This window comes from Lithobates pipiens, unplaced genomic scaffold (genome assembly GCF_037356315.1).
Source record: "Lithobates pipiens isolate NorthernLeopardFrog02 unplaced genomic scaffold, aLitPip1_a1.2 Scaffold_18, whole genome shotgun sequence".
Classification (NCBI taxonomy): Eukaryota; Metazoa; Chordata; class Amphibia; order Anura; family Ranidae; genus Lithobates; species Lithobates pipiens.
This window is the reverse complement of record NW_027507758.1, coordinates 273,746,930-273,767,084: the sequence shown is the minus strand read 5'-3', so window position 1 is coordinate 273,767,084 and position 20,155 is coordinate 273,746,930.

Sequence of the window (20,155 nt, the reverse complement as noted above, 5' to 3'; positions counted from 1 at the left end):
AAGTGAAATATTCCTTTAAATATTGTGCCTGGGTGTGTCTATAGTATGCCTGTGAAGTGGCACGTGTTTCCCGTGCTTAGAACAGTCCCTGCACAAAATGACATTTAACGGAAAAAAGTAATTTAAAACTGCTTGCGGTTTTAATGTAATGTCTGGTTCCGGCAATACGGATGAAAATCATTGAGAAAAATGGCATAGGTAGCCCCTCTGCCAATTAGCAGCCCCTTTGGGTCTTGTATGGATATTAAGGGGAACCCCGTACCCAAATAAAAAAAAAGGAAAGGCACGGGGCCCCCAGGCCCTATATACTCAGAACAGCAGTATACAGGCGGTGCAAACAAGACAGGGACTGTGTAGGTTTGTTGTGTTAAGTAGAATCTGTAATTTTGAACTGGTACATTTTTAACCACTTCAATACAGGGCACTTAAACACCTTCCTGCCCAGACCAATTTTGAGCTTTCAGCGCTGTCGCACTTTGAATGACAATTGCGCGGTCATGCTACACTGTACCCAAATGAAATTTTTATCATTTTTTTCCCACAAATAGAGCTTTCTTTTGGTGGTATTTGATCACCTCTACGGTTTTTATTTTTTGCGCTACAAATAAAAAAATACCGAAAATTTTGAAAAAAAAAATGTTTTTTTTTTGTTTCAGTTTCAAAACTTTGTAAATAAGTACGTTTTCTCCTTCACTGATGGGCACTGATGGGGCTACACTGATGGGCACTGATAAGGTGGCACTGATGGGCACCAATGTGGCACCAATGAAGTGGCACTGATAGGCGGCACTGATGGGCGACACGGATGGGCGACACGGATGGGCGACACGGACGGACACTGATAGGTGGCACAAATTGGCACTGATAGCTGGCACAGATGGGCGGCACGGATGGGCGGCATGGATAGGCGGCACAGGTGGGCATGGATAGGCGGCACAGGTGGGCATGGATAGGCGGCACAGGTGGGCATGGATAGGCGGCACAGGTGGGCACTCATAGGCGGCACAGGTGGGCACTCAGGCGGCACAGGTGGGCACTCAGGCGGCACAGGTGGGCACTCAGGCGGCACAGGTGGGCACTCATAGGCGGCACAGGTGGGCACTCATAGGCGGCATCGGTGTTATAGTAATGGATGCCAATCAGTGCCAAACAATAATGCATGCCAATCAGTGATGCCCATTGTGGCCACTGATTGGCATCCATTATGGGCACTGATTGGCACCCATTGTGCTGACTGGCACCCTGGTGGTCTAGGGAGGATTATGGATTTTTATTACCTTTTCCCTGGTGGTCTAGTGGTGTCCCTGGTGGTCCAGTGTGGGCATCCTCGGGGGGGCTGTGCTGATAATCGATCAGCACAGACCCCCCCTGTCAGAGGAGCAGCCGATCGGCTCTCCTCTACTCGCGTCTGACAGACGCGAGTGAGGGAAAGCCGATCACCGGCTCTTCCCATTTACACTGTGATCAGCCGTGATTGGACACGGCTGATCACATGGTAAAGAGTCTCCGTCGGAGACTCTTTACCGAGATCGTAGTTGCCGGGTGTCAGACTGACACCCCGCAACAACGATCGCCGCGATGCGCGCCCCCGGGGGCGCGCAGCGGCTCATAATCCTAATCACGTCATATGACGTCCGGTTAGGATTATGAAACCACTTTGCCGCCGTCAATTTGTAATAGGGCGGACGGCAAGTGGTTAAAGTGTAGCTCCAGTCAAAAAATCTATTTTTAAGCTTTTTGGAAAACATAGGGAATGGTTGTCACCCCTGTATAATTGTTTTGTTTGTCTGTATTTTTTCATCTCACTTCCTGTTGTCTCCTTCCCTTTGCAAGTAGGAGACGTTGGATGTTTGAAAGTAGGGGCCTGCCCTATATGCTCTGCAGAAATTTGGCCCTAACGTGTTGGTATTGCCACGAGTTAACACTGCAAGCCCTCAAAGTGACTCTTGGTGAGTGCTGGAATGCCCTGCTGTGAACTATTATATCAAGAATTGTAATTACATGGCATTGTTGAACAGTGGTAGAAAAATTGGGCCGTGGTTGTGGTGGTGCTGGTGCCACAACACTATAAGTCCTCACAGTTATTCTTGGTGGGCGCAGGAACGGGCCCTGCTGTGAAATATTATATCAAGAATTGTAATTACATGCACCTGTTAAACAGAGGCTGAAAAATTGGGCCTTAGGCACTGGTGCCACGACACTGCAACCTCTCTCAGATACTCTACTTGGAGTGCAGGAATGAGCCCTGCTGCAAAGCATTGCATCAAAAATTGTAATTACACGCCCCTGTTAAACAGGGGCTGAAAAATTGGGCCTTAGCCAATGGTGGTGGCACCCAGAACCAAAAATGTTCTTCCAAGCTATCAGCAGGATCATTGAGGAGGAAGAGGATAGTCAGTCAACATAACAGGACAGTCACTCAGCATCAGCATAGGCAGTCTTCAAGGGATGTGACAAAAAAATTATTCGGTTACATCAGCTTCAGGTGCTTGGTAGCTGATGGTGATCCAAGACTGATTCATCTTTATGAAGGTCAGTCGATCTCAGTCGATCAACCGAGTCAGTGGACAGGCGCACCCTGTGATCGGTTACAAAGCCTCCAGCAGCACTGAATGTGTGTTCCCGAAAGAACGCTGGATGCAGGACAGGCCAGTAGCTCAATTGCATACTGTGTAAGCTCTGGCCAGTGATCTATCCTCAAGACCCAGTAAGCCAGAGGATTTTCAGTAGGAAAGGTGTCCAAGTCTGGCCTTGCCCCTAGGTATTCCTGCGCCATGTAAATCAGACGCTGGCGATGGTTGCTGGAACCGATCATACCTTGGGGCTGCGGACTAAAAAAATTGTCTGAACACATCAGTCAGATGGCCACCTTCTCCACTGCTCCTTCTGTGACTGACCGAAGCCTCAGAAACACATTGTCCAGGACCAGAAGTTGTAACCTCCCAGTCTCTGGGAACGCATTGCACAGACCTTTCTGCAAGGCCTCCCGGAGATTTCTCATCCTCTGCTCCCTCTGTGGCGGCAAGATAAGGTCCGCAACCTTACCCTTGTACCGTGGATCATGGAGAGTTGCCAGCCAGTAATGATCCCTCTCCTTGATCCAAAGAATACGAGGATCCTTCCGCAGGCTTTGCAGGATCAGGGAGGCCATGCAGCGTAGGTTAGCTGAGGCATTCAGTCCGGAGTCCTCTGGATCACTAAGGACGACATGATCCGCAGCCAGGTACATGTCCACGGGACTGTAAATCATCCCTACAAGACTGCTGCTGCTGATGCTGAGTGCCAGGCTCCACCTTCATGCTGACACAATCCTCCTCCTCCTTGTCCTCTTCCTGTGTGATGGGTGGGACAGCAAGAACACTGTCTGGATAAAGGGGGCCTTGAGAGGCAAGGAATTCTTCCACTTCCTGCCCCTGTTCTGCCTCAAGTGCCATGTCCATTATTCCACACAGCGTGTGCTCCAACAGGTGGACAAGAGGTACAGTGTCACTGATGCATGCACTGTCACTGCTCACCATCCTTGTGGCCTCCTCAAATGGTGACAGGACAGTGCATGCAACCCTGATCATTCCCCACTGGCGTGGTGAAAAAAACCTGACCCTGTCCTGGTGCCTTAGTCGCACAGGTACTCATTGATGGCCAATAAAAACGAAGTGCAGCGCTAAGTGATAAAACAATAGTGAAAATAAAAATGTACATAAATAATAATATATCAAGAAATATGCTGGATTAGTAACACAAACTCTGCTTAAATATAATAGATTTGCACACTGGAATTAAGCATATATAATAAACATTAAAAAAAATATTATTTAAAGTGACTAAAAATAGCTGGTGAAAAAATACTAATAGTGAAAACTAAGGCAGAGTCCCAAAAAGTGAAAGTATAGTGAAAAGCAGTCCATAGATACAAGTCCTTAGGTGAATTGCCAACGAAGATCAGTGAGTAAGAAATCCCTTTGCCAAGTGGAAAAACACCCAGGAAGTGAGCAAATATTCTCCTTACCGACTCCAAAGACCAATAGAATGGTCTCAGCAAGCCCAGGGAATTCAGACTCCCAAAAACCTATGCCGCAATACAGCTGATCCTGGATCGGTACCACTCAGGGAATATAAATAATAAAAGCTCCCATTGTGTAGTATTTAAATAAAGAATTTAATAAAAATAAATAAATCGCACTTACAAGAAAGTTGCAATATAGCGCAATATAAAATCATTGGTGTCCCATAACACTCTCCCTGCCCTCCGCAGAGCTACACCTCCAACGAGGCAAACGTGATGACGTCAGAGCACCTCCCTACACGGCATTTCGTCACAAGCGGACGTCGTCTGGGGATTGGCTGAGATGTACATTTTTCTTTTCACTATTGTTTTATCACTTAGCGCTGAACTTATTTTTTTATTTGTCACCGATTTAGGGGTTTTCTTGTAGTCTAAAACTCGAAGTGCTGGCTGCTTTACCGGTTGATTTATTTTTATTGTTTGGGCATTCATATCCCTTCTCTAGCACAGCGTTTGGCCTTTGGCTGTTTTTTACTCATTGATGGCCCTCTGCTGCGTGTGCAGCCGGTTCTTGGGCAGGTTCAACTCCTTTTGGAGCTCAGCCAGCCGAGCACTGGCCTTATATGATTGGCAAAAATGTACACAGACTTTCCTGGCCTGCCTCAGAGCATCCTGTAAGCCCAGGTACCTGCCCAAGAACCGCTGCACCACCAGGTTAAGGATGTGAGCCACACAGGGCACATGGGTCAGTTGTCCCTGTCGGAGGGCAGAAAGGAGGTTGGTGCCATTGTCGCAAACCACCATTCCTGGCTTAAGCTGGTGTGGCGTCAACCACCTCTCGGCCTGACCCTGCAGAGCTGACAAAATATCTGCCCCAGTGTGGCTCCTGTCCCCCAAGCACACCAGCGTAAACACAGCATGGCATCTTTTTGCCTGCATACTTGCGTAGCCCCTTGAACGCCTACGGAGCACCACTGGTTTCCGAGGACAAAGCACAGGAAGAGACTATGGAGGAAGAAGAGGGGGTGGAGGAGAGAGGTGTGTCACAACCAGTAGTAGCATTTTGGAGTCATGGTGGCGGAACAACCTTCAACACTACTGCACCTTGTCCTGCATCCTTCCCAGCTGCCAGAAGAGTGACCCAATGCGCCGTGAAAGATAGGTAATATCCCTGTCCATGCCTGCTGGACCATGAGTCAGCGGTAATATGCACCTTACCACTGACCGCCCTGTCCAGCGAGGCATGGACATTGCCTTCCACATGCCAGTAGAGAGCCGGAATCTCCTTCTGTGAGAAAAAGTGGCGTTTGGGAACCTGCCACTGAGGAACCGCACATTGCACAAACTCATGGAAGGGGTCCGAGTCTACCAACTGAAAAGGCAGCAGTTGAAGTGCTAGCAATTTAGCCAATCTAGCATTAAATTGATGGGAATGTTGATGGCTGGGAGTGAACTTCTTTCGATGGTCCAGCAGCTGGGGCAGGGAAATTTGCCTGGTACAATCAGACGTGGGTGTACTGCTAGCAAAGTGCCCGCAAGTACTTGACTGTGACACACCTAATTCTACACCTTCATTCCTCTCAGTGCAGGTTTCAGAGAGGACTGAAGGTATAGTGGGGTTGGAGATCCCAGCTGATGAGGAGCAAGGAGAGGTCCCCTTTATTCTTTGGTGTGGGTCTTTAAGGTACGCTTGCCAACAAGCTGCATGGCAGGTCAACATATGTCGGGTCAAGCATGTGGTGCATGTTTTGGCCACGTGAGATACGCTTGAGACATATGTTGCAAATAGCAGCAGTGCAATCTGATGCACCCATCTCAAAAAAGGCCCACACCAAAGAACTTTTGGAATAACGCACAGAGGCAGCGCCCTGCACAGGCGGAGCCCTGCGGTGTGATTCAGTCGGTGTGCTGCCCTTAAGCTGGCCCCCGGAGGGCATTTTGCCTCATTGGAGATGTGCCTCCTCCTCCTCCTCCTCTCTCATATCAGGCACCCACGTGGAGTCAGTGACCTCATCATCCCCTCCCTCTTCATCACTGGAGAAAACCTGGCAGTATGCTGCAGCTGGTGGAACATGACTGCCATATTGCTGTCCTTCTTGAGAATCCCCTCTCTCTGGGCTCACGCTACTGCCTTCCTCTAGCTGGGTATCATCATCAGAGCTTTCAAAATGCTGTGCATCCTCCTGGAGTATGTACCCAACACTGTGCTCAAACAGTGTGGGGGTGTCAGAAACCATGAAACAGACTGAGACAGAAGTACAATCAAATCAAACTTGTTTATAAATAAAAATATAAACAGAAAAAAAGCATAGTCAAGCATAGCCAGAGTCCTGTAGCCAGATCAGGTAGTCAGCCAGTCCAAAGTTCATAAACCAGATCGGGTAATCAGCCAGGCCGGAAGTCAGGGATCCAAGGAGAGCAACCGCAAGCAGGATAAGAAGCCAGCCTGGATGTCAGCAAGCCAGTCTTGAAACAAACAGCAGGAGATGGTTCCCTGTGATGTGACCACGCAAAGGCAAATGAAAAAGTGAGCAGGAAGACTTTAAATAGGCAGGTCAGACGAGCATCATAGGGAAGAGCTGGTAACTGTGGAAAGAGAAGAGAGCTGGCAATTAGCTAACAGCTGAGCGGCCAGCCCGGAGGAGGGAGGGCTAAGCCAGCCCTGACAGTACCCCCCCATGACCCCTCTCCCTCGAAGGGCCACCCAGCTTGAGGGGAAACAGTCAATGGAACTCGCAGAGGAGAACAGGGACATGTACGTCAGAGGCTGAAAAACCCAGGAGCGTTCCTCCCGGACTGTACCCCTTCCAATGCACCAGATACTGTATGCGCCTACGGGAGTCAACAATGGATTGTACCTCATACTCCTTATGGTTCTCAACCAGAATAGGGTGAGGACATGGCACCGAGGTGGTAAATCGGTTACAGATCAACGGTTTCAATAAGGAGACATGAAACACATTAGAGATGCACATACTAGGAGGAAGGTCCAACGCATAAGCTACTGGGTTAATCCTGCGAAGGATACGGAACGGCCTAATAAACCAAGGTGCAAACTTCAGTGAGGGAACACGAAGCCGGAGGTTGCGAGATGACAGCCAGACCCTGTCCCCAACCTGGTAGGAAGGCGCAGGCAGGCGTCTGCGGTCAGCATGGAGTCTGTACCTATCATTAGCATGACGCAAAGCCTCCTGAATTTGTACCCAAGTGGAACGAAAACCACGGAGATGCTCCTCTAATGCAGGAATACTCTGCGGAACAAACGAGTCAGTCAACATGGAAGGTTGGAAACCATAATTTGCCATAAATGGAGACAATTGGGAGGCAGAATTCAAGGCACTGTTGTGAGCAAACTCTGCCCAAGGTAATGGGTCAGACCAGTTGTTATGATGGTCAGAAATATAGCAACGTAGGAATTGCTCCAAGGACTGATTGGCTCGTTCTGCGACCCCATTAGAGTGCGGATGATACGCAGAAGAGAACGCAAGCTGGATTCCCAACTGTGCACAAAAGGCTCGCCAGAACCGGGAGACAAACTGACTGCCCCTATCCGAGACAATCACCTTGGGTAGCCCATGTAAGCGAAAGATCTCCCAACAAAAATGGAAGCCAGTTCCTTAGAGGTGGGCAACTTCTTAAGTGGAATACAATGACACATCTTTGAGAACCAGTCAACCACCATAAGGATAACAGTGTTGCCTTGGGAGTTGGGCAATTCCACAATGAAATCTATAGACAGGCAAGTCCAGGGCCTCTCTCCATTGGGTATGGGTTGTAGGATGCCTACTGGAAGGTGTCGTGGAATCTTACTCTGAGCACACACGGGACAGGCAGCTATGAAGGCAGTAAAATCAGCCCGTAGACTAGGCCACCAGAATTGTTGGGAGATGGCTCAAATGAGTTGATTCTTCCCAGGATAGCCAGCTGCCTTGGGAGAATGGTAAGTCTGGAGCACTGCAGTACGGAGACTCTCTGGGACAAATCAGCAGTCACAAGGTTTATCAGGAGGAGCATGGACCTGAGCAGCAAGAATTTTGTCACCCAAAGGAGAAGTAAGACTGGTGTGAACCGTAGCCAAGATACGATCAGGAGGCATCAGCCCTTACATTCTTAGTACCAGGTAAGAATAAGACAATGTAATTAAAGCTCGACAAGAAAAGAGCCCATCGCGCCCTTCTGGGAGAGAGTTGCTTAGCCTCAGACAAGAATGTAAGATTCTTATGGTCAGTAAGAATTAGAACAGGCACAGTGGTACCTTCAAGGAGATGTCTCCATTCTTTCAGGGCTAAAATAATCGCCAATCTCATAATTGCACTCAGCAGGTGACAATTTCTTGAAAAAGTAGCCACACGGATGCATATCGCTCTCAGATTTAGGACGATGAGACAGAAGGGCGCCAACTCCCGTCTCAGAAGCATCAACTTCTAGGATAAAAGGCAACGTAGGATCAGGATGTGCCAACACAGGAGCAGAAACAAAGGCAGCCTTGAGAGTCTCAAAGGCCTTAATGGACTTCGGAGACCAACTCTGTGGGTTACCATCCTTTCTGGTCATATCAGTCAGAGGCTTGACCAGAGACGAGAAGTTACGAATAAACTTCCGATAGTAGTTGGTAAAGCCCAGGAAACGCTGCAGAGGAAGTAAACCCACTGGTCAAGGCCACTGTAGGATTGCCGACAGTTTCCCTGGGTCCATTGAAAAAGCGGCAGTGGAAATGACATAGCCCAGGAATGTAACCTGTTCCAGATGGAATTCGCACCAGTTTACAATAGAGCTTGTTCTCCCTTCGTTTATGAAGTACACGACAGACATCTGTGTGGTGGCTCTCCAGGGACTTGGAAAATATGAGGATATCATCGAGATAAACTACCACGCACCAGATTGTATGCCCCTCTCAGGTCAAGCTTGTGAAAACCGTTGCTCCCTTGAGGCGGTCAAATAACTCCGTAATCAATGGAATCAGGTAGGCATTCTTAATCATGACACGATTGAGACCCCTATAATCTATACAAGGTCTCAGTTCACCGATCTTCTTTTTCACAAAGAAGAAACCAGCACCAGCAGGAGACGAGGACTTGCGGATGAAACCTCGAGAAAGTGCGTCAGCAACATACTCCTCCATGGCCTTATCCTCCAAGACCGACAAAGGGTAAACCTGGGCACGAGGACGTATGGCACCAGGTTGAAGGTCAATTGCGCAATCATGAGGCCGGTGTGGAGGCAAACTACCAGCTTGACCTTTATCAAAAACATCGGCAAAATCACGGTACTCCTCCGGCAAGGAGGGGAGTGAAGTGGTGCACAGGACGTTGGATACCTTCAGGAAGCATTCTCACTGCATTGTGGTGACCAGGAGAGAACCTCAGCACAGAGCCAATCAAAAGAGGGGTTGTGCCTCTGTAACCAAGGATAACCAATAACCAGCGGAAATCTGGGTGAGGAAAGAACTTGGAATTGGATTATCTCATGGTTAAGAGCCCCTATGGCCATGGACAACGGAACCGTCTCATGAGTCACATGGGCAGGCTGTAAAGAGTGCTGCGAAACAAATGCAGCATCAATGAACAGGCTTGCAGCCCCAGAGTCGATTAGAGCCTGTATCTTGATGGACGACTCAGCCCAAGAAAGGGTGACCAAAACCAGGGTCTTATCTTTCTGGATAACTGGGGACGAAACAATGCCACCTAAGGTCTGTCCATGACAGGACCTCAAGTTTCGGGCGTTCCATGGACGGGTAGGACAAGACTTCAAAAAGTGACCTGCCTGGCCACAATAAAGGCACAAACTCTCCCTCCTCCTAAAGGCTCCCTCATCCGCAGAGAGATGCGTGAAGCCCAGGTGCATGGGTTCATCTTCACTGACCAACTTGGTACCAGGAGGCATGGGAGGTGAGGGAGGCATGGGTGGGACTACAAAGCTCGGAGGCAAATGTACAGGAGGCTTCCGCAAGTGCACCTTAAGAGAAAGTCTTTCTCTGAGTCTGGAGTCAATGAGGATGGCAAACGAGATCAAGCTCCCCAGCTCAGTGGGTATATCTTGGGCTGCTATCTCATCCTTGATGGAATCCGAGAGACCATGAGAAAAAGCAGCCATGAGGGCCTCATTGTTCCAAGCAACCTCTGCTGCCAGAGTACGGAATTCAATGGCATAGTCGGCAACAGTTCTCGTACTCTGTTTGATGGACATGAGGCACTTGGCAGCAGAAGCGGAGTGTGCGGGAACGTCAAAAACCCTTTTAAAGGAGGCCAACTCAAGACAACAGGTTTTTGCGTCTCCCATAGAGGGTAAGCCCAGGCCAAGGCTCTCTCAGAAAGCAAAGATACGAAACCTACTTTGCTTCTGTCCGTGGGAAACGCCTGGGGCAGCATTTCGAAGTATATCTCAACCTGATTGAGAAACCCTCTGCATTGAACTGGATAGCCCCCAAATCGATGGGGAAGCGGAGCAGAACCAGACATACCTCTTATAGAGGTAATACTCGAGACGGGTGCCTGCACAGAGACTGGCGCAGCAGCAGGGACAGCCTGCGACTCAGGTTGTACCGGAGCAGCCACCGATTCCAGGTGAGCCGTGCAATTCAGGAGCGTTTGTAACGCCAAGGCAAACTGATCCATGCAGTGATCTTGCTCATCCAATCTGGAAAAAATATTACCAACAAGTGGATTGACAGTATCTTCTGAATTCATGGCCTTCGCGTACTGTCAGAAACCATAAAACAGACTGAGACAGAAGTACAATCAAATCACACTTGTTTATAAATAAAAAGGTAAATAGAAAAAAAGCATAGTCAAGCATAGCCAGAGTCCTGTAGCCAGATCGAGTAGCCAGCCAGTCCAAAGTTCATAAACCAGATCGGGTAATCAGCCAGGCCGGAAGTCAGGGATCCAAGGAGAGCAACCGCAAGCAGGATAAGAAGCCAGGTGGGATGTCAGCAAGCCAGTCTTGAAACAAACAGCAGGAGATGGTTCCCTATGATGTGACCACGCGAAGGCAAAAGAAAAAAGTGAGCAGGAAGACTTTAAATAGGCAGGTCAGACGAGCATCATCGGGAACAACTGGTAACTGTGGAAAGAGAAGAGAGCTGGCAATTAGCCGACAGCTGAGCGGCCAGCCCAGAGGAGGAAGGGCTAAGCCAGCCCTGACAGGGGGACTACTCAGGAGGACATGGTGGGTCTAGGGAAGGATTGACTGATGTCATTGAGACAAGGGAAGAGGACGCGTTGGCAGCTTCTTTGCCAGCACCCTGAGCCTGGGTGAGAGAGGATGAGGAGGGCTTGGTCATCGACTCTACCCAGTCTTCGGCATGTTGTGGCTCAACACATCCAGCTGCCGAAAATAAAGACAAGCGTGTCCCATGGCCATGTGCTGATGACAATGCACCACATCCACGACCAGCACTGTTGCCTCTAGACACAGAGCCTGCTTGCCCTCTTTTATTGGCTTGTGACTGTCTGCCTCTCCTTGTTGGCCTTCCAGACATACTAATGGCTTGCAGGGAGATGAGAACACCAGCAATTGGGGGTAGCTTCAGGTGTATACTGTGCAGGTGGCACAATACACCGACTGTAACTGCTCCAGATGCCTGTGGTATAGAAACAGAACAACACTAGCAATTTGGGGCAGCTTCAGTTGTATACTGTGCAGGTGGCACACTACACTGACTGTAACTGCTCCAGATGCCTGTGCTATAGAAATGGAACAACACCAGCAATTGGGGGTAACTTCAGGTGTATACTGTGCAGGTGGCACAGTACAATGACTGTAACTTCTCCAGATGCCTGTGGTATAGAAACGGAACACCAACAATTGGGGGTAGCTTCAGGTTTATACTGTGCAGGTGGCACAATACAACGACTGTAACTGCTCCAGATGCCTGGGTTACAGAAACAGAACAACACCAGCAATAAGGGGTAGCTTCAGGTGTATACTGTGCAGGAGGCACACAACACCCACTGTAACAGCGCTAGGTTGACAAGTCCCTGCACGTCAACACACTACACAGTCCGCCTCTGCCAGGTCGGCCTTATATAGTGTGGGGCGTGTACTAAACCCCCCTGAGCTATAATTGGCCACAGGCATCCTGCCTGTGACCAATTATGGTTCTCCTCGCTGCCGGCGCTGTGATTGGCCAAGCATGTGGGGTCACAGTGCATGCTTTACCAATCATGAGCCAGCAATGCACTGCAATAGCGCAGTGCATTGTGGGCCATGAGCGCCACACGAATATGGCACGAACGGCCCACAAAGTTCTGCATTCGCCAAATAGGCGAACAGCCAGTGTTCGAGTCGAACACCGAGCTCATCCCTACTAATGAGCAATTGAAAGTCACAAGCTATATTTGCTAATATTAGGCAGTGCTCTTCTTCTCTGTCACTTCCTGTACATGTAGTGATACTCCTGCAGGCTCATTTAATCTTTCTCCAAGGACCAGTCTAGGGGATTTTTTGTTGTTGTTTTTTTTTGTTTTTTTGAGAACTTGGATAGGGATGAGGGAATTGGTGGGATACTCCAAAGATAAGAACTATGTACAACTGAGGACCTTGTTTTCCTTTCCGGACAAACTATGGTGAAGCCTGGGCTTGTAACAAACAGTAGACTTCAGCTTGAGCAATAGTAGAGCCATTAAAGCAAAGTTCCTTTAAGTATGAAAGTGTCTGGACAGAGTTATTCAAGACACCAGTGGTGTCCCCTTTATTAGACCCACAGCTGACTATAATAAAGGCACCAGAGGTAGATTAAGCACAAGGTAGATCCCCAAGATTTTTCAAAGTCTTTACTCACTGGACCTATGGGCAGATGGAGCCCACTTCCAATCTTCCAAGCGAGGCCCTCCAATGATACCAGACAGATCTATGGCAGACAGCTACCCTCAGTCAGCTTCTTCCAAGCACCTGGGTCTCAGCATTCCTCCCTCAGGTCGCCTACCTGAGGCCTCCTCACTGCAGCTTGTGCCTGAGAGAGCACCCTCTCAGGCTGGACTCCTCCACTCTGGGACAAGACCAAGACCTCTGTGTGCTCTCAGAATAAATACGGTCTCCCAGAATGCCATCACAGCCTGTCTCTCTGGTATAGGCTGGGGCTGTATCAATATTCATGCTGCTATCTACATAGCTCCACACCTATCCTCCAGAAACTTCTCAAGTTATCTGGTTACAGAGAGAGATATCCAGCAGCCCTGCAGCAGCAGAGCACACAGATCATACCTAACTAAACAATCATAGCTCACTGAATACAGTAAACAAAACTAAGCTTTTACCTTACCTGAAATTATAGCCACACTCTCTATAGTGTCAAAACTAAATTTCCCTATCAAAAACACACACTAGCACTTATCTAACTAGCCTAGCACCTATCTAGGAGGGTGCTACATACATGCCTTTAGATGTTGGATGCTACACCTACAGCCTTGATGATGGCTACCCCCACAGAACACTACATTTCACAGCACATTGCTCTCCTTCCATATTCATATCTAGCAGATATGTTCAGCTTCACCTTCCTGGACTACGGAAGCCAATACAGACCATGGGCATGGTTCCTGAAGATAAGGAGAGCCCTTCAAATCTGCATGTCCACACTCTAAAGAGGAACTTTTGGAAAAGATCATTTCCAAATCCTGTAATGCATCGACTCTGCTGGACTGAATCACCTAATGGCTTTGTATTGCAATGACTCATTTAACAAGTTTTCTTTGCTAGAGAATCCCCGAAGGTCAACCCCAGTCAGCAATAAAACTTCACTTTGCTTTGGATTCTTTGTCTGCACTGCAAAGGTCAAATGTTCATTTTGCCTTGGGCCAAGAAATAAGCAGCATTACTTACTTTATTCCTCACTTCGGCAGAATTCCTCCCATGATACTGCTACTTTTTACTGCTCATTGAGGATTTTAAATAAGTGACTAACACATTAAAGCCTAACTATTCTTTCTCTGTCTCTTTCCCCCTCTCCCTCCAATTCTAACACACATACACACACACACATATATACACATACATATACATATACACATACATCCCCCCACCCGATACAGCATCCTCCCCTGTACTGGTCCAGGACTAGTGGCTGTGTTATACCTCCCCTGTGATAAATGGGGGAGTGTGTAGTGGCAGAGTATGTGTACATTATGTGTATCCTTTGTGTGTGCAGTGTGTACATGCGCATTGTGCACATGCAGCCCCTCTTGTGGGTGCCTGCACTGGAGATCAGAGGTGATTGCCCTCTGCCTAGATCCTGGCTGTCAAAGAGACTTGCCTTATAGTGGAGGTGTGCTGTGTGTTGCAGTGTAGTGGGATGTCCAGGATGACATAGCTGTGGATGGAGGATTAGATCTCTCTATGACAGGTGATGGGGTGGGGGTGGGGGGAGTTGGTGTGTGGACAGTCCTGCAGATCTGATGACCCATAGAACACACACTATGGGGGTTATTTACTAAAGGAAACTCCACTTTGCACTGCAAGTGCACTTGAAAGTAAAGTCACTGTAGATCCGAGGGGGACATGCAAGGAAAATAAAAAACAGTATTTTAGCTTGCACATGATTGGATGATAAAATCAGCAGAGCTTCCACTCATTTCAGATCTACCCCTTAGATTTGGAGCGACTGCACTTCCAAGTGCACTTTCAGTGCAAAGTGGATTTTCCTTTTCGTAAATAACCCCCACCCCCATTATTCTCTTGTCACTATGTGTGTTGCACAGACCTGCTCGGTGCTGCACGATGGCTGCTTGCTCTGTCCTGCTTATGGCTGGAAATGAGCCGCTGCCAGAGATGGTGGCCTCCCCCACCGCCTCTGTCTGAGGTGCTGTTTGAGACGCTGCCTGTGTCACTGATAAGTGTTGCTGCAGATGGTAAGAGCGGTGTACTGTCCTTGTGTCTCCGCAATATGTGCAATGTCACCCGGGCACTTATTTTTGGACCACTACAACTTGTTTACCATGTGGTTTTGGTTTCTCCCTCTTTTCCACTCTCCTGTCACCCGGGCACTGGCCCTGACGGTGTGTGAAACTATTCCCAACCACCTTCTGCTGGATGATCGGGTTGGTCTCAGGTGGCTTTGCGGCCCTGGCTCAGCCAAATGCCTGATGTGCCCTATAGTCAGTCTGGGCCAGCTTCATCCACTCATTTTTGGACCACTACAACTTGTTTACCATGTGGTTTTGGTTTCTCCCTCTGTTCCACTCTCCTGTTTATTGCTAGTTAGTTTAGCCCTAGCTAGAACCTCTCTGTATCTTCCATGTTCTCTATGTCAGTGTTGGTACTTCAAAGAGAAAGGTCTTTGGAAAGTCACTGTGTTCTTACACTTCAAAAGACTGGAAAACCTCCTCTGTACTGTCTAAACATGCCTTCTAAAGCCCCATACACACTATCAGATTTTCTGCTGGCTTTTTCCTTCAGATTTACCAAAACCATATAATATGAGGTCAAACCTTAGGAGTTTCAATTTGTATGCAATCAGGCAGGCCCTTCTACTACACGGTTTTGGTAAATCTGAAGACAAAAATCAGCAGAAAATCTGATAGTGTGTATGGGACTTATGGAGGCATGTCAATGCTTAACGGAGCATATGAAAAATAACACATAAAATTATACTTGCCGATGTAGCACCTTGATGTTTAGGCAGGGTTGCTATTAAATTTATTTGTCAAGAGATAGTTGCCTTGGCCAATTTTTAGGAAGTCAATTGATTTTGCCCTAATTCTGGATGGCTGTCTGGGTGGACATGTGTTGTATTGCCCCGGGCTGCTAGGCCAGAAACATCTGGCTGCTAGACTGTCTGAGGGCCTATCCAGAAGCAGGAAAGCAGTGTAGGGTTGGGACTGTGGGCTTGTAGTCCAACTAGAAGTAATAGTTCTTCTAGCCTGTGGATTTCGCCACTAAGGGTCCATCCATAATGCTACCGGAGACCATTGTGAGAAAGCTGAGGACAGTACCAGAGCAGACTTCTTGCCAGCCAGGGAGGGTGAAAAAGTCAGGGAGCCAGCGGGACAGCAGAGGTGATGCTTGTGGAGTGCCTAGCTAGGGACCTAACATGTCAGCAGTAGGGATGAGCTAACCCCCCCCCCCCCCCAGTTCATTTTGCCACAGAACATGCGAACAGGCAAAAAATGTGTTTGAACCAAACATTGTTAAAGTCTATGGGACACGAACGTGAAAAAAAAGTTCCAATTTTAAAGGCTTATATGCAAGTTATTGCCATAAAAAGTGTTTGGGGACCCGAGTCCTGCCCCAGGGGATATGTATCAATGCAAATTTATTTTTTAAAAAGGCAGTTTTTTGGGAGCAGTGATTTTAACCACTTCAATACCAGGCACTTTTGCCCCTTCCTGCCCAGACCAATTTTCAGCTTTCAGCACTGTTGCACTTTGAATGACAACTGTGCGGTCATGCTACACTGTACCCAAAACATTTTTTAAATCATTTTGTTCCCACAAATAGAGCTTTCTTTTTTTTCTATGTTTCTGTTATAAAATTTTGTAAAAAGGTACATTTTCTCCTTCACTGACAGGCACTGATGAGGTGGCACTGATGGGCACTGATAGATGGCCCTGGTATTCAGCACTGATGGGCACTCATAGGCAGCACTGATTGGTGGCACAGATGACACTGATGGGTGGCACTGATGGATGGCAATGCTGGGCATCACTGATGAGGAGATATCTGGCAGGCATTGGTAGTTGGAACTGACTGGCACCATTTCTGGCCACTTTTTAGCTTCTTTTAGGGCACTGTGTGGCATCCCTAATGGCCATGTGGGGCATACATGGTAATGCATGTGTGCTGGACATCCCTGGTGGTCCAGTGTGGGCATCTGCTGGGGGCGCTGCACTGATGAACAATCAGTACAGACCCCCCCTGTCAGGAGAGCTGCTGATCGTCTGTCAGATGCGAGTGAGGAAAAGCCGATAAACGTCTCTTCCTGTTTACACTGTGATCAGCCGTGATTGGACACGGCTGATCACGTGGTAAAGAACCTCCATCACAGGCTCTTTACCGAGATCAGTGTAGCGGGGTGTCAGACTGACATGCCGCATAACTGATCGCCGCACTGCACACCCCCACGGGCGTGCCGGCTGTTATCCTGAAAAATGTCATATGACGTCCAGTAATAACTGAACCACCGCCTGGCCGTCATTTTGCTATAGACTGGGCAGGAAGTGGTTAATAATGCTTAAAGTGAAACATTAAAAATGAAATATTCCTTTAAATATCGTGCCTGGAGGTGTCCTTGTTATGCCTGTAAAGTAGCGCATCTTTCCCATGTTTATAACAGTGCCACCAGTGGCAGAACAATCAGGGTCACACCAGTTGCACTTGTGACTGGTCCCTGCTGTTCCACCACAGTAGGGGGGCCCAGGACCAACATCTCTCCCTGTACGTCTGGTTGTCACTTCACTATGCATTGGAGGGGCGGGAGGGGGTAATCGCAGCTCTGTGGTGCCTGCAAGCCATGAGATCTCCCTCCAGTGATCAGTTGACTTTCCTCTATACAGTGCAGAGGGGAGGGGCCTCCGTACTTGCCAACTGTCCCGATCTGTGGAGATAACAAACTCCTCTGCACCAACAGATCAGGCAGCTCTCGGGCACACTCTCTGCTACTCCTGCAGAACATGCCAGAGGCGGAGCCTGCCGAGGCTTGCATTTTGATTGGGCTGGACTGGGGGAGGGGGTGTGGCCATCCTCAAACGTGATGGCGCCCGGTCCACCTTTTGGTGCAGGTGCGAGGCTCAAGCTGCATGGAGAAACCCTGTGAAAGACTGGAGAATACGGTGGAGATACTCTGATAGAGGTAAATCAGATTGGTACACCAGATTAAACTTTGCTAGTTCATTAGTCATTGAAACATCTGTTCATCTGTTTGCATAAGCTGATCTCCTTGCTATACACGTCTATTTCAGCACAACTCCTCTTGCTTTTATCTCACCTGCATCACCTTATAAAAATGACATTACAAATGTACACATACACCCTTAACTAAAATAGATGACGTGCCTTGGGTGGCGGTGCCACTACACTGTAAGCCCTCACAGATATTCTTGTTGGGCACAGGAACCTGCCCTGCTGTGAAATATTGTATCAAAAATTGTAATTGCATGCCCCTGTTAAACAGGGGCAGAAAAATTGGGCCTTGGGTGGTGCTGGTACCACAACACTGTAACCCCTCACAGATACTCTTGTTGGGCACAGGAACGGGCCCTGCCTTGAAATATTACATCCAAAATTTTAATTAAATGCCCCTGTTAAACGGGCAGAAAACTGGGCCTTGGGCGGTGGTGGTGCCCTAAACCAATAATATTATTGGAAGCTAGCATCATCAAGATTGAGGAGGAATGGGATAGTCAGCGTAGGCAGTCTTCAAGGGATCCCACATCCATAGCAAATTCAATCAGATACATGAGCATCAGGTGCTTGATAGCTGCTGATCCAAGACTGATTAATTTTTATGAATATGAGCCTATAAACAGAGTCTGTAGACAGGCGCACTCTTTGATCCATTACAAACCCTCCAGCAGCACTGAATGTGCGTTCAGAAAGCACGCAGGATGCAGGACAGCCCAGTAGCTAAATTGCATATTGAGTAAGTTCTGGCCAGTGGTCCATTCTCAAGACCCAGTAACCCAGTGGATGCTCTGTTAGAAAGGTCTCCAAGTCTGCTCTTGCCTCAAGATATTCCTGCACCATATAATGCAGATGCTGGCGATGGTTGCTTGAACTGATCAGACCTTGGTGCTGAGGACTGAAAAATTGTTTAAAGGCATCGGCCAGCTGGCCACCTTCTCCACCGCTCTTCCTCTGACTGAACGAAGCCTCAGCAACACGTTGTCCAGACCAAGGAAATTGTAACATCCCAGGGCCTGGAAATGCATTGCACAAACCTTTCTTCAAGGCCTTCTGAAGATGTTTCATCCTCTGCGAAGGCAGGATGAGATCTGCAACCTTACACTTGTAACCTGGATCAAGAAGGGTTGCCAGCCAGTATTGATCCCCTCGCCTTGATACCACGAATCCTAGGGTCCTTTCGCAGGATTTGCAGAATCAGGGAGGCCACGCAGCATAAGTTTGCAGAGGCATTCGATTCGGAGTCCTCTGGGTCACCAGGGATCACATGATCCATAACTACCACCTCCCAGCCACGTACAACTCCTTGGGTTTTTGGGGACTGAAAACCATCCCTTGAAGATTGCTGCTGAGTGTTATCCTCTACATCCATGCTGACACAATTCTCCTCCTCTTCTTCCTGTGTGTTTGGCGGGTCCGCTGGAATGCTATCTGAATAAAGGGGGCCTTGAGAGGAAAGGAAGTCCTCTTCTTCCTCAAGGGCCCTGTCCAGTGGCGGCTGGTGAAGTTTTAGGATGGGGGGGACGAAAGACCCCGCCCCTTCAGATTTGGCCCCCCCCACTTATCACAAGCCACACCCCTTATCGAATCAACATCATATACCAGGATACACATTATACACTGGGCTCTGCACATCATATACCAGGCTGCACATTATACACAGGGCTCTACTAAAGTAGATGAATCATGCCTATCTTGTGTATAACCACATCAGACACCTTTTCTGCAACCTGTAAATCACACATAACTGCATTCTGCATTCTGTAAAGCGCACATATCTGCATTCTGTAAATTGCACATAACTGCATACAGCAGCCTGTAAATTGCACATATCTGCATTCTGCAAATCGCACATATCTGCAACATGTAAATCGCACATATCTGCATTCTGCAAATCGCACATATCTACAACCTGTAAATCGCACATATCTGCATTCTGCAAATCGCACATATCTACAACCTGTAAATCGGACATATCTACAACCTGCAAATACCCCCCCCCCCAAACAAGATAAAAAAAAAAAAGGGGGGTTATTATCGGTGGTCGGCAGCATACACCTTAGACAAGATTAAAAAAAAAGGTTATTATTAATAACCCTTTTTTTTAAAGCTTCTTTGGGGGGGGGGGGCACTAATTGCATATCCCTGATGTATATTAATACACCACCACTTGAAGTGTATTAGAAACAGTAAACCACAGAATGAACTGCAGATATAGGCTACACTGGATGCAGAGTATATATATATATATATATATATATATATATATACATATATATACATATACACACTAGACTGTATATATATATATATCAA